This window comes from Triticum aestivum, chromosome 4A (assembly GCF_018294505.1).
Source record: "Triticum aestivum cultivar Chinese Spring chromosome 4A, IWGSC CS RefSeq v2.1, whole genome shotgun sequence".
In the NCBI taxonomy this organism is placed as follows: Eukaryota; Viridiplantae; Streptophyta; class Magnoliopsida; order Poales; family Poaceae; genus Triticum; species Triticum aestivum.
In genome coordinates this window covers 675,697,039-675,705,546 of record NC_057803.1, presented here as the reverse complement: position 1 = coordinate 675,705,546, position 8,508 = coordinate 675,697,039, and the positions used below count along the sequence as shown (strand labels likewise).

General features: G+C 42.1%; 1 long non-coding RNA gene and 1 pseudogene across 1 annotated transcript; both read left to right on the top strand.

Annotated features, from left to right (window-relative positions):
- The first annotated feature begins 6,396 nt into the window (after positions 1–6,396).
- On the top strand, positions 6,397–7,454 carry LOC123083058 (uncharacterized; annotated as a pseudogene).
- A 27-nt stretch (positions 7,455–7,481) lies between these two features.
- LOC123083059 (uncharacterized) lies at positions 7,482–8,301 on the top strand. The gene is made up of 3 exons (XR_006439195.1): positions 7,482–7,862; positions 8,012–8,093; positions 8,223–8,301. It is a non-coding gene; the product is annotated as an uncharacterized lncRNA (long non-coding RNA).
- Positions 8,302–8,508: the final 207 nt, after the last annotated feature.

The following is an 8,508-nucleotide window of genomic DNA, read 5'->3' as shown; positions in this document are numbered from 1 at the left end:
TCTTTCCCTCAAAACACAACCAGCACAACTATCCAAGTGGTCCTTGGAAGCATCGGTTAGTCCATTATAAAAGATATCAAGTATTTCATTTTTCTTAAGAGGATGATCAGGAAAAACATTAAGTAATCGGAGAAGCCTCCCCCAAGCTTGTGGGGGACTCTCTTCTTTGATTTGCACAAAATTATATATTTCCCTCAAGGCAACTTGCTTCTTATAAGCAGGGAAATATTTAGCAGAGAAGTAATAAATCATATCCTGGGGACTACGCACACAACCAGGATCAAGAGAATTAAACCAAGTTTTAGCATCACCCTTTAATGAGAATGGAAATATCTTAAGGATATAATAGTAGCAAGATTTCTCATCATTAGTGAACAGGGTGGCTATATCATTCAATTTAGTAAGATGTGCCACAACAATTTCAGATTCATAGCCATAAAAAGGATCAGTTTCAACCAAAGTAATTATCTCAGGATCGACATAGAAATCATAATCCTTATCAGTAACAAAGATAGGTGAAGTAGCAAAAGCAGGGTCATATTTCATTCTAGCATTCAGAGTTTTCTGTTTCAGTTTAGCTAATAACCTCTTAAGATGAGATCTATCATTGCAAGCAAGAAAATCTCTAGCAATTTCTTCATCCATAACATAACCCTCGGGAACAATAGGCAATTCATATTTAGGGGGAGAACCTTCATCATCACTATCTTCAATAATTTCATTTTCAAGAATTTCATTCTCTCTAACCCTAGCAAGTTGTTCATTAAGAAATTCACCTAATGGCACAGTAGTATCAAGCACAGAAGTAGCTTCATCATAAGTATCATGCATAGTAGAAGTGGCATCATCAATAACATGCGACATATCAGAATTAATATCAGAAGTAGGTTTAGGTGTCGCAAGTTTACTCATAACAGAAGGAGAATCTAGTGCAGAGCTAGATGGCAGTTCCTTACCTCCCCTCATAGTTGAGGGATAAATCTTAGTTCTTTCATCTTTCAAGTTCCTCATAATGATCAGCAGATATAAATCCCAAGTGACTCAAAGAATAAAGCTATGCTCCCCGGCAACGGCGCCAGAAAATAGTCTTGATAACCCGAAAGTATAGGGGATCGCAACAGTTTTCGAGGGTAGAGTATTCAACCCAAATTTATTGATTCGACACAAGGGGAGCCAAAGAATATTCTCAAGTATTAGCAGTTGAGTTGTCAATTCAACCACACGTGGATAACTTAGTATCTGCAGCAAAGTATTTAGTAGCAAAGTAGTATGGAAGTAACGGTAAAAGTGGCAAAAGTAATGGTAGCAGTTTTGTAGTAATTGTAATAGCGGCTACGGTAAAGTAAATAAGCAAAGCACAATATGTGAAAAGCTTGTAGGCATTGGATCAGTGATGGATAATTATGTCAGATGCGATTCCTCAAGTAATAGTTATAACATAGGGTGACACAAAACTAGCTCTAGTTCATCAATGTAATGTAGGCATGTATTCCGAATATAGTCATGCGTGCTTATGGAAAAGAACTTGCATGCCATCTTTTTTCCTACCCTCCCGTGGCAGCGGGGTCCTAATGGAAACTAAGGGATATTAAGGCCTCCTTTTAATAGAGTACCGGGCCAAAGCATTAACACTTAGTGAATACATGAACTCCTCAAACTACGGTCATCACCGAGAAGTATCCCGATTATTGTCACTTCATGGTTGTCGGATCATAACACATAATAGGTGACTATAGACATTCAAGATAGGATCAAGAACTCACATATATTCATGAAAACATAATAGGTTCAGATCTGAAATCATGGCACTTAGGCCCTAGTGACAAGCATTAAGCATAGCAAAGTCATAAGAACATCAATCTCAGAACATAGTGGATACTAGGAATCAAACCCTAACAAAACTAACTTGATTACATGGTAAATCTCATCCAACCCATAAACGTCCAGCAAGCGTACGATGGAATTACTCACGCGCGGTGGTGAGCATCATGAATATGGTGATGGAGGATGGTTGATGATGACGACGGTGACGAATCCCCCTCTCCGGAGCCTCGAACGGACTCCAGATCAGCCCTCCCGAGAGAGATTAGGGCTTGGCGGTGGCTCCTTATCGTAAAACATGATGAAACTTTCTCTCTGGTTTTCTTCTCCGCGAAAGCAAATATATGGATTTGGAGTTGAGGTCGGTGGACGTCCAGGGGGCCCACTAGGCTGGGGCCGTGCCCTAGGGGAGAGGCGCGCCCCCCACCCTCGTGGACAGGGTGTGAACCCCCTGACGTTGATTCTTTCACCAGTATTTTTTATTTATTCTGAAAAGTTGCTCCGTGGATTTTTCAGGTCATTCTGAGAACTTTTATTTCTGCACAAAAATAACACCATGGAAGTTCTGCTGAAAACAGCGTCAGTCCGGGTTAGTTCCATTCAAATCATGCAAGCTAGATTGCAAAACAAGGGCAAAAGTGTTTGGAAAAGTAGATACGACGGAGACGTATCAGTAACACAGGCAAGAACCCTTTCTTTGACTGATCCATTTTGAACTTCTTCAAAACTTTATCAAGGTATGTGCTTTGTGGAAGTCCAATTAAGCGTCTTGATCTATCTCTATAGACTTTGATGCCCAATATGTAAGCAGCTTCTTCGAGGTCTTTCATAGAAAAACTCTTATTCAGGTATCCCTTTATGCTATCCAAAAATTCTATATCATTTTCAATCAACAATATGTCATCTACATATAAGATTAGAAATTCTACAGAGCTCCCACTCACTTTCTTGTAAATATAGGCTTCTCCAAAAGTTTGTATAAAACCATATGCTTTGATCACACTATCAAAGAAGAAGACCGATGCAGTTGCTCCGTGGATTTTTCAGGTCATTCTGAGAACTTTTATTTCTGCACAAAAATAACACCATGGAAGTTCTGCTGAAAACAGCGTCAGTCCGGGTTAGTTCCATTCAAATCATGCAAGCTAGATTGCAAAACAAGGGCAAAAGTGTTTGGAAAAGTAGATACGACGGAGACGTATCAGTAACACAGGCAAGAACCCTTTCTTTGACTGATCCATTTTGAACTTCTTCAAAACTTTATCAAGGTATGTGCTTTGTGGAAGTCCAATTAAGCGTCTTGATCTATCTCTATAGACTTTGATGCCCAATATGTAAGCAGCTTCTTCGAGGTCTTTCATAGAAAAACTCTTATTCAGGTATCCCTTTATGCTATCCAAAAATTCTATATCATTTTCAATCAACAATATGTCATCTACATATAAGATTAGAAATTCTACAGAGCTCCCACTCACTTTCTTGTAAATATAGGCTTCTCCAAAAGTTTGTATAAAACCATATGCTTTGATCACACTATCAAAGTATTTATTCCAACTCTGAGAGGCTTGCACCAGTCTCATCATAGTCAACTCCTTGAACTTGTCGAAAACCTTTCGCAACAAGTCGAGCTTTGTAAACAGTAACATTACCGTCTGCATCGGTCTTCTTCTTAAAGATTCATTTATTTTCTATGGCTTGCCGATCATTGGGCAAGTCCACCAAAGTCCATAGTTTGTTCTCATACATGGATCCCATCTCAGATTTCATGGCTTCAAGCCATTTCGCAGAATCTAGGCTCATCATCGCTTGCTCATAGTTTGTAGGTTCAACATGGTCTAGTAACATGACTTCCAGAACAGGAATACCATACCACTCTAGTGCCGATCTTACTCTGGAAGACCTATGAAGTTCCGTACTAACTTGATCTGAAGTTTCATGATCATCATCATTAACTTCCTCACTAATTGGTGTAGGAATCACTGGAAATGATTTCTGTGATGAACTACTTTCCAATAAGGGAGAAGGTACAATTACCTCATCAAGTTCTACTTTCCTCCCACTCACTTATTTCGAGAGAAACTCCTTCTCTAGAAAGGATCCATTCTGAGCAACAAAGATTTTGCCTTTGGATCTGTGATAGAAGGTGTACCCAACAGTTTCCTTTGGGTATCCTATGAAGACGCACTTCTCCGATTTGGGTTCGAGCTTATCAGGTTGAAGCTTTTTCACATAAGCATCGCAGCCCCAAACTTTAAGAAATGACAACTTTGGTTTCTTGCCAAACCACAGTTCATAAGGCGTCGTCTCAGCGGATTTTGATGGTGCCCTATTTAAAGTGAATGCAGCCATCTCTAAAGCATAACCCCAAAATGATAGCGGTAAATCAGTAAGATACATCATAGATCGCACCATATCTAATAAAGTACGGTTACGACATTCGGACACACCATTTCGCTGTGGTGTTCCAAGTGGCATTAATTGTGAAACTATCCCATGTTGTTTCGGATGAAGACCAAACTCGTAACTCAAATATTCTCCTCCACGATCAGATCGTAGAAACTTTGTTTTCTTGTTACAATGATTTTCCACTTCACTCTGAAATTCTTTGAACTTTTCAAAAGTTTTAGACTTATGTTTCAATAAGTAGATATAACCATATCTGCTCAAATCATCTGTGAAGGTAAGAAAATAACGATACCCACCACGAGCCTCAATACTCATTGGACCGCATACATCGGTATGTATTATTTCCAATAAGTCAGTAGCTCGTTCCATTGTTCCGGAGAATGGAGTTTTAGTCATCTTGCCCATAAGGCACGGTTCGCAAGCACCGAGTGATTCACAATCAAGTGATTCCAAAAGTCCATCAGCATGGAATTTCTTCATGCCCTTTACACTGATATGACCCAAATGGCAGTGCCACAAATAAGTTGCACTATCATTATTATACTTGTATCTTGGCTTCAACACTATGAATATGTGTATCACTACTATCGAGATTCAACAAAAATAGACTACTCAGCAGGGGTGCATGACCATAAAAGATATTACTCATATAAGTAGAACAACCATTATTCTCTGATTTAAATGAATAACCGTCTCGCATCAAACAAGATCCAGATATAATGTTCATGCTCAACGCTGGCACCGAATAACAATTATTCAGATCTAAAACTAATCCCGAAGGTAGATGTCGAGGTATCGTGCCGACCGCAGTCACATTGACTTTGGAACCATTTCCCACATGCATCATCACCTCGTACTTAGCCAATCTTCTCTTAATCCGTAGCCCCTGTTTCGAGTTGCAAATATGAGCAACAGAACCAGCATCAAATACCCAAGCGCTACTGCGAGCATTAGTTAAGTACACATCAATAACATGTATATCAAATATACCTTTCACTTTGCCATCCTTCTTATCCGCCAAATACTTGGGGCAGTTCCGCTTCCAGTGACCAGTCCCTTAGCAGTAGAAGCACTCAGTCTCAAGCTTAGGTCCAGACTTGGGTTTCTTCTCTTGAGCAGCAACCTTTTTGACGTTCTTCTTGAAGTTCCCCTTCTTCCCTTTGCCCTTTTTCTTGAAACTAGTGGTCTTATTGACCATCAACACTTGATGCTCCTTTTTGATTTCTACCTCCGCGGCCTTTAGCACCGCGAAGAGCTCGGGAATAGTCTTGTTCATCCCTTGCATATTATAGTTCATCACAAAGCCTTTATAGCTTGGTGGTAGTGATTGAAGAACTCTGTCAATGACACAATCAACTGGAAGATCAACTCCCAGTTGAGTCAAGTGATTATGGTACCCAGACATTCTGAGTATGTGTTCACTGACAGAACTATTCTCCTCCATTTTGCAGTTGTAGAACTTGTTAGAGACTTCATATCTCTCAACTCGGGCATTTGCTTGAAATATTAACTTCAACTCTTGGAATATCTCATATGCTCCATGACGTTCAAAACTTCTTTGAGGTACCGATTCTAAGCCGTAAAGTATGGCACACTGAACTATCGAGTAGTCATCAGCTTTGCTCTGTCAGACGTTCTTAACGTCATCAGTAGCATCTACAGCAGGCCTAGCACCCAACGGTGCTTCCAGGACGTAATTCTTCTGTGCAACAATGAGGATAAACCTCAAGTTATGGACCCAGTCCGTGTAGTTGTTGTCATCATCTTTCAACTTAGCTTTCTTTAGGAACACATTAAAATTCAAAGGAACGGTAGCACGGGCCATTGATCTACAACAACATAGATATGCGAGATACTATCAGGTGCTAAGTTCACACTACTAGGGAAAACCTTATACACAGAATCTTAGCAGCAGCGCGGTTTAAAAACAAACACTACTGCTAATTAGTAGTAGCGAGCTTGAGAAAACCGCGCTACTAATAACATGATAGTAGCAGCGCGGGTTTTTACCCCTCGCTACTACTAAGTTATTTCCACTGTGCCTCCCGGGACTAGCCGGAGTAATAGCGTGGGTTATAAACCCACGCTACTACTAAGTCGATAGTAGTAGCGCGGGTTATAAACCCGACGCTGCCACCTGCATCTACTCCCACCCCACCAACCATCCCACGACATGTCTTAGAAAAAACACTCAGCGCCCGATCCAGATCCCCAATCCAGTCTCCGCTCCCACCTCCTCTCCTCAATGCCCCGCCGCAGTGCGTGGAAGCGGTGCGTCCACTCCGGCCACCACGACAGCGCCACCTGGGGCCACGCCGCGGCCGCCGACTTCGCGCCCATGCCCAGGATGTGTCGCCTCGTCATGGCCAACTACGCCCCGCCGGACCTCCTCGCCGTGGCTCCCCTCCTCCTCAACCCCTCAAACGTCATGCACCGCTGCACCTATGCCGACATGGGGGGCCGGGTCGCGCCCTACCTCGTCTACCTCGACCACGCGCATGCTCCTCGACAACCGCCTCGGCAAGCGCCGCTTCGACGGCGGCTACGTCCACAACAGCCTCCTCCGCTACGCTGGCTGGGTGCTCGACAGGGAGTGCGACCTGCTCCGGGACCTCCTCGACCGGTACGTACCCCGCGTACACGCTCACCTTCACGGGCCACTCCCTTAGTGCCGGCGTCGCCGTCATGCTCACCATGGTCGTCGTGCTCAACCTCGACAAGCTCGGCAAGGTAGAGAGGGGCCGCACCAGGTGCTATGCCATGGCCCCCGCCCGCTGTATGTCCCTCAACCTCGCCGTCAGATACGCGGATGTCATCAACTCCGTCGTGCTGCAGGTGACTCATTGATGACCCAATTGATTTGGTGGCTTGCTTGTCTGAATTTTGTGGTTACAAGTTCAGTTGTAGAAGAATTTGGGTTACATGTAGTATGTCTGAATTTGGGTTACATGTAGCTGTCAGACTGAATTTTGGTGGATACCTGCTCTGCTTCTGAGTAAGATAAACATTGCATTGCAGAATCTAGTATAATGCCTATCTCATTTTTGTTGGGTGCTTCCTTGTTGCTAGAAATTCAGTTTAGAATTTAGTTACATGCCTATCTGAATTTTGTTGGGTGCTCGCCTGCTGCTAAATTCAGTTATTACAGAAGTTAGTTACATGCATGTCTGAATTTTGGTGAGTGCTTGCTTCCTGCTAAAAGTTCAGTTGCATAATTTAGTTACATGTCTATCTGCATTTGGTTGGCCGGTTGCTTTCAGTTTCAGGTTAGTCATCAGGCTAATAATTTGATTGTTTCTTCTGAAGGACTTGCTGTCGATGTTAGGACATCTATGTAGTGTATAGTCGACCAGTCATCTCCATCACACGTGATTCATAAGTGTAGATGTATGTTTTTGCTCAACCCATGGAATACACTACATGACCTACAGTAAGTGGTTGGGATCTAGATATGTTTTTGCTCATGTAATTTATCTCTAATCCCCTGTCAAGCGTTACATATTTGCAGGTAGTAATCTTTTGTTCTTCCATCAATTTTATTAATTGAACACACAATTGGACCTTATTGTCATCAAGGACAGTACGTAATGGGTTGATGAGATAACTGAAATTTCATAACAGCGACTCCATGCATGGTATGTTCCCCTTTTGCCATATTTTGCATACGCATCTTATATATTCTTTGAGATCTAAGCCCTTGGAGACAATAGATTATGATCTTCTGGTCTTTGCCTGCTGATGCTTTTATTATTCAAAGTGGTTCAGTTCCAGTATGTACAGACAGCGTCATGATGTTGTCAACGGTGTGGCTAAGGCAGAAGGTGTAACCAAATATGATGCAGGTGAAGCTGCTACAGATCAGAAAGGTGAACACATGTTCGCCTGTATTAAGATATTTTCAGTAATTTAATGCTGGAATGATATCTTGTAGCGAACTGGGATTATGATCTGTCTCTTAAACTGTCTTTGATCTTGTCCATAATGCTTCCCTGCAGAGCAAAAAGGTTCAACAACCATGAAATCCTAGCTGAGGACGTGCAAGACTGGGATATAGCCAGTAACCGGGGGCAAGGGCAGCGTGCGCAGGTGCTTTCTTTGTTTTCAATCTAATTGTTGTGTGTTATTATCTTGAATACATTTCTCTTTTAATTTATTTTCAATCTTGCAAATCTGGACATAGTTATTGTATCTTATTATCATCTTTGGAAGTGGTCGGACCCTTCTGCGAACCCTGCGCAAGCAGGAGCTAACTAACAAGTTTTCACTTTCTCGACTGGGTGC